Source organism: Actinia tenebrosa, unplaced genomic scaffold (genome assembly GCF_029948245.1).
Source record: "Actinia tenebrosa isolate PJP-AT-01 unplaced genomic scaffold, QUT_ActTen_1.0 PGA_scaffold3__52_contigs__length_22856419, whole genome shotgun sequence".
NCBI classification, from domain to species: domain Eukaryota; kingdom Metazoa; phylum Cnidaria; class Anthozoa; order Actiniaria; family Actiniidae; genus Actinia; species Actinia tenebrosa.
Window position 1 is genome coordinate 10,781,767 of NW_028292580.1, and position 6,000 is coordinate 10,787,766.

The window sequence follows — 6,000 nt, forward strand, 5'->3', positions numbered from 1 at the left end:
CCTGAATTCATCATAGCGCCGGGTCTTGGCGAGCTTCAAGATTCTGACAGCAAGCGAATAACCTGTTGGCGAAAAGGCTACCAAGCCGGCCAGCCAGACCTTTTAATCCTAAATGCCCACAAGAAATACCGCGGGTTGTGTATTGAGTTGAAAACCCCAAAAGGAAACGGCGTCTTATCCGCGAAGCAATCCAAAAAAATCTCGCAGCTTGATGTAAATGGTTACCTAACTATGGTTAGCAACGATTACGACATTATCTGCCGTGCCCTGATGGATTACGCGGATGGCATTCGTATTCCCTGTAAGGGCTGTGTAAAGCGGTTCAAATCCTACGACACTTTGAAAACGCACCTAAAGATATTCCATAGGTATAATGAAGCTCAGCTTGACTCACTGGCGTGATCTTGTCCACGGTAAAGCATACGAAATAAAAAATTACGTCGTCTTCGAAGACATCGACCGTTTACGGTTAGTCCTCAAAGACTTAGAAGGCAAGGAATATTCCCTTTGGGCGCCGGATTGCGTGCGGTACGTAATTCAGGGCGAGGAATTCACCCACTTACGCAGCTATGGTAAGGTAAATGGCCGATGGAAGTTTGACATTGAAAGAAGAGTCACTCCATCTCCTCTTTGTAGTTAAGCGCGTCTGCTAAAGTCCGCTGCGCTTTAGGATCCGCGGAGCACCAATGCCCCACAAAGGATCCTTCGGAGAATACCCTGTCGCAATGAAGGCAGGTGTATTTTTTACGCGGCGGCTTACGAGGGGTAATGCAGTCGGCAGGTAGTTCGCAAGTAATACAGTCCATATATTGAAAGGGTAATTAGAATGCCTCCCAGAAAGGCAGCTGCGTAGGCTAGCATATACCTTTAAAAGGGGTCCTTATTTTTATTTATTATTATTAATGAATAAAAATAAGGATGGGATTTGAGACTCTTTGCGCAAACCCTGCCTTACTATTAAAGGCCCCAAGAAATGCTATTTCAAAAGTGTCTCAGAATGTTAACAATAAGGTTAAATCTTTGTTAAGACACCCCGGAAACTATTTCAAAAGTGTCTTAGAATGTTGACGTTTAGGTTAAATCTTTGTTAAGACACCCCGGAAACTATTTCAAAGAGTGTCTCAGAATGTTGACAATAAGGTTAAATCTTTGTTAAGGATGCCTGGAAACTATTTCAAAGAGTGTCTCAGAATGTTGACGTTTAGGTTAAATCTTTGTTAAGACAGTTGAAGATATGTTCCTCTTCTCTGACACAACCACAACGATCGCACTCCTGCCTCCAATACTCCCTTTTAGTCCACGGAACGCCTTCGGCGCGTTCAAAAGAGGGGAAAGTACGGACTATCTTCTTATGGTAATCTATGCGATTCCTTAAGTAATCCTCTTTATGCGGGCAGCGACACATCAAATCCGCACATTGGTAGCAATCCACGCCTTCCAAGTCGTAAGCGCGGGAGAGAAACCTATAATCATGCGTTCTCCGGTGCGTCTGTAAACGTTGACGACTACTAAGTATCTTATTACAGAAACTACACTGTCTGGTTCGATTACAGACGCCCCTTTTTAGATGCTGCTGCATTTCGAAGGGGTTGTGGAATTCCTTATTACAGTCCTTACAAAGCCCACAAATGCGTTTATCCTGATGTTGTTGCATCTTTTGAACGGTGCTGAATTCCTTACCGCAATCCTTACAAACCTTACTAATTGGCTTCTTCGTGCAAACTCCATGCCGAACATGGTATTGCAGTCTTTGTTTGGTGCTGAACACCTTCTTACACAACAAGCAGTCCATATATACTTAACAATATCTTAGCCTCCATTTAACATCCTTAACAAAGATTTAACCTAAACGTCAATATTCTGAGACACTCTTTGAAATAGTTTCCACGCATCCTTAACAAAGATTTAACCTAAACGTCAACATTCTGAGACACTTTTGAAATAGTTTCCAGGCATCCTTAACAAAGATTTAACCTTATTGTCAACATTCTGAGACACTCTTTGAAATAGTTTCCAGGCATCCTTAACAAAGATTTAACCTTATTGTCAACATTCTACAGGGGATATCGCATGAAGTCCTTAACGGACTCCTTAGCCCACGTTGCCATCGTTATCAGCGCGCCAAACCGTTCTGCACGCTTCAGACCGCACATTTCATCGTACAACTCCTGCACGCGCTCTTTCAGCCGATCGATCTCCTCCCTTTGCATTTCTATGGTGTCTCTTTTATCTTTTGCGTCGGTGGCAATCCTTCTTACTGCGTCCACTGGGTCCATCGTATATATAATGGATCCGAACCATATTCCCTGCAATGCTCTGATAGTAGGACCCACCGGCTGCGGAAAGACCCAGTTCGTCGTGGAGCAGCTATTAGGACCCTTTAGATACCGCTTCGACTACATCGTGCTATTATGCCCCACCTACGTGAATAACCGCACCTGGACGGGCATAGGAGTGAAAGATGACGACTTCTTTGTAGATATCTTAGACCCTAACGAGTTATCCAGCCATTTGAAGTTCTGGCATAAGCAATTCCCTAAAGATACGCAGACGCTCCTCATATTGGATGACATTGCCTGCGGGGACGACGTAAAAAAGCGCACCTCCGAGCTCGTTAAGCTCGCCTTCAGCGGTAGACACGACAATATCAGCGTTTGGTTGCTCTCGCAGCAGCTTACCAGTGTCTCTAAGCCCTTCAGGGAAAACATAGGCTCTCTCGTAGTATTTTATACTCCGAGCCGGAGTGACCTGGAAACCATCTTAAGCGACTACGGCGGTGAGATATCCAAGGAACAGTTACACGAATACATGCGGCATTTAAAAACGCACCAACATTCCAAGATGATCTTCTCTTTGAGGTTTCCGTATTCCATTAACATATATGGACATTGAGCAGCTCTTAGATGAAGTCCCCGCGCAGTTAGACGAAAGTAACCTTAAGGAACAACTTAACATCCTTGTGTCTTCGGGGAAGTGTAAAGAAATGATAGGCAAGGAACTTACCCATGAGCAAGTTAATAAGTTGTCAGAAGAGGAAGTTAAGAAGTTCCATAAGAGGTACGAGGCCGCCCTTGCAAGTAAGACCACGGACGCCGTAGCAGACTCCGCTATCCGACTTGCGACTAAATTGCTTGGACTTGCACTGCCCATAGACGACGTGGAGCAACTACAGAAGGACATAAGAGATGACTATGTCATATCCCAAGAACTTAAGATAACCTGCGGGTGGTTGTCTTTGAAGTGCGGTAAGTTAATGGCAGTCGCCTCTGCGGCACTTCACGTAGCTCAGCATGTCGACTTGAAGGAGGTACTAGGTTGCTTTGGAACATCTTGGAAGGACTTCAAGAAGGACAGAGAAGTCGAAAAGGTCTTCCAGGCAGCACTTGCTGAGGTACCTGATCAAGTCGCCTCAAGTACTTAGTCAAGTCGTTGTCAAGTCACCTCAAGTACTTAGTCAAGTCGTTGTCAAGTCGCCTCAAGTACTTAGTCAAGTCGTTGTCAAGTCATTGCCAAGTCATTGTCAAGTCGTCATCAAGTTACTTGTCAAGTCCTTCAAGTCCCTTAATATAAGATGAGTGGCACCGAAGAACAACCACCCGTAGAAGATACCAAGATTACCAAGGCTAAATCTCCAGGCAGAGTCGCTGCCGGAAAGAAGCTCGCGGAGATGAACAAGAAGAACAAGGCAAAAAAGGAGGAAAAGGTGGAGGAAAAAGAAGAGGAATCCTTTATTAATCCGGGATACGTCATTGGCGCGTTAGGAGTCGCTATAGCAGCAGGCAGCCTCTACTTACAATGGCGGGCAGCAAAGCCAAAAGTAAAGTTGGAGCCAGCGCATTACACGCCTACGGAGCCGCCCGTTAGAAAAAGTAAGATCCCTGAAATGGAGTAATAACCTTCTCGCTTTGTAATATAATGTCAACCGCGTTATTGAAAACTGTTGAAGAAGCAGCTATCATTACTTCCATCGTTGCGGGTATTGGTTGGGTAAGTAAGAAAGTGCTCAAAGAAGACTTTACTGAAGACCCAAGTAAGAGCTTCGCTAATTTTGCTAAGATGACCGCTGCCGTAGGCGGGGCTATCATGGCAAAGAATTACCTACAGAAGGAAAAGTACATTCCTAATGTATAAATGGCTAGCGTGGTCGCAGGTGGAGTTATTGCAGCTTTAGCATTCACTGGAGCTAATTATGGTGGTCAGTATTTGGATAGATTAGTTAGCGGTGATAGAAACGCAGAATCTAACGCTGAGAGGAAGAGGCACGACTTAGCGCTGGAGAAATATCAGCGAGACGTGGCGGCTTGGAATGAAAAAAGACAAGCTTACAGGGATTGGTTGGACAAGAACTACCAAGACAAAATGCAGGCGGATAAGAACTTCGAAAATACAGACTACGCCTTTAAGCTCTATGCGCAAGCACACCCCGCGGCATTAACGGGGTTAAAAAGGCCTCAGTTTAAGAATTACTATCAGCCTTCTAAGAAACAAAAAGACAATGAGTTGGTCTTCGTAGGAGTCGCAGGGCTGGCCGGAGGCGTAGCTTTGGCGTATTTAGTCTAAGCTGCGCTTAGCCTCTAGTGGCGCCTTTGGCGCCTAGAATATAATGATCGTCTTTTTGGAAAGCGACAAGAATGACTTTACCACTTATTTAAATCCCCCCATTAAAGCCCATAAGGTTCGGCTCATAAGTTGCTCTTTGTACAATTCTTGGTATAACCTGATTAGGGGCATAGTCACTGAGCATACAGGAGGATCTAACTATCAAGCCGTATTGCTGCCCGATGGACATTACACACCAATCACCCTTGCTAAGGAATTAGCAAAACACGGTTATACGCTCACCACAGGATTGCCGCACGAAATGACCTTCAAACATAATATGCCAAACTATTCAGTAACTTTTGGAAAGTCTGACCCATTGGGATCTTTATTATGTGCCTCGGGCAAGACAATTACCGACACAGCCATACCTGTGAAATGGAAAGTCGCATCCTCTTACGAAGTCTATTGCGATTTAGTCCATAGTTACAACAATGGAGAAAAGTCTTCTCTTATGTCCAAATTCCTACCTAAGGGTAATCCATTTGACCTGGTAGAATACACTCCCATTTCTTTGAGCTATGACTTGTCTAATTTGGTAGAAAGCATAAACATCACCATTAAGGTGGACGGAAAGACGGTGGATTTCAACGGACGTAAGATCAATCTCGTCCTGGAATTCATATAATGGGCCGCGTAGAGGATAAACTCAAAAGGATTTACTATGGACCTGAAGGCTATTGGAGAGGAGCATCAGCTATCAAGAAACTCGCGACCGCGGCCAGGGTATCAGAAGAAACGGCTAAGAACTGGCTAAGAAAACAAACCCTCTGGCAGGTTTATCTTCCCGTGCCTAAGTACATTCCCAGGCCCAGCTTCACCGTAAATACCCCCAATGAAGTTCATCAGGCGGATTTGCTTTTCTTACCGCACGACAAGGTGAGAAAAAAGACCTATAGGTACGCTTTGACCGTAGTCGATATCGCAAGCAGATACAAGGACGCCGAACCCATAACCAGCAAGGATTCTGGGGAAGTCGCAGAAGCCCTAGGTAGGATTTATAAGCGCGTCTTGAAATGGCCCAAGCTGCTGCAAGTGGATGCGGGGACAGAGTTCATGGGCGTGGTTACTAAGACCCTGAAAGACCACGACACTAAGATTAGGAGAGCCGAAGCTGAGTACCACAGGGGTCAGAGCATCGTCGAAAGATTCAATAAGACCCTGGCCGAGCGTCTCTTTGGATACCAATATTGGAAAGAGCTGGAAGATCCCTCCAAACACAACAGGGAATGGACCCAGAGGCTCCCCCAGGTCGTCGCGGCTTTGAACAACGAGGCGGCCAGGGCTACAGGAATGAAACCCAGGGATGCTATGAAGAAGAAACACGTGGAACACAAGTCCTACGTCAGAAGTTCAAGGGCGGTCTTCCCCCAGGAAAAGAAATTAGGTGATGTCACGGTT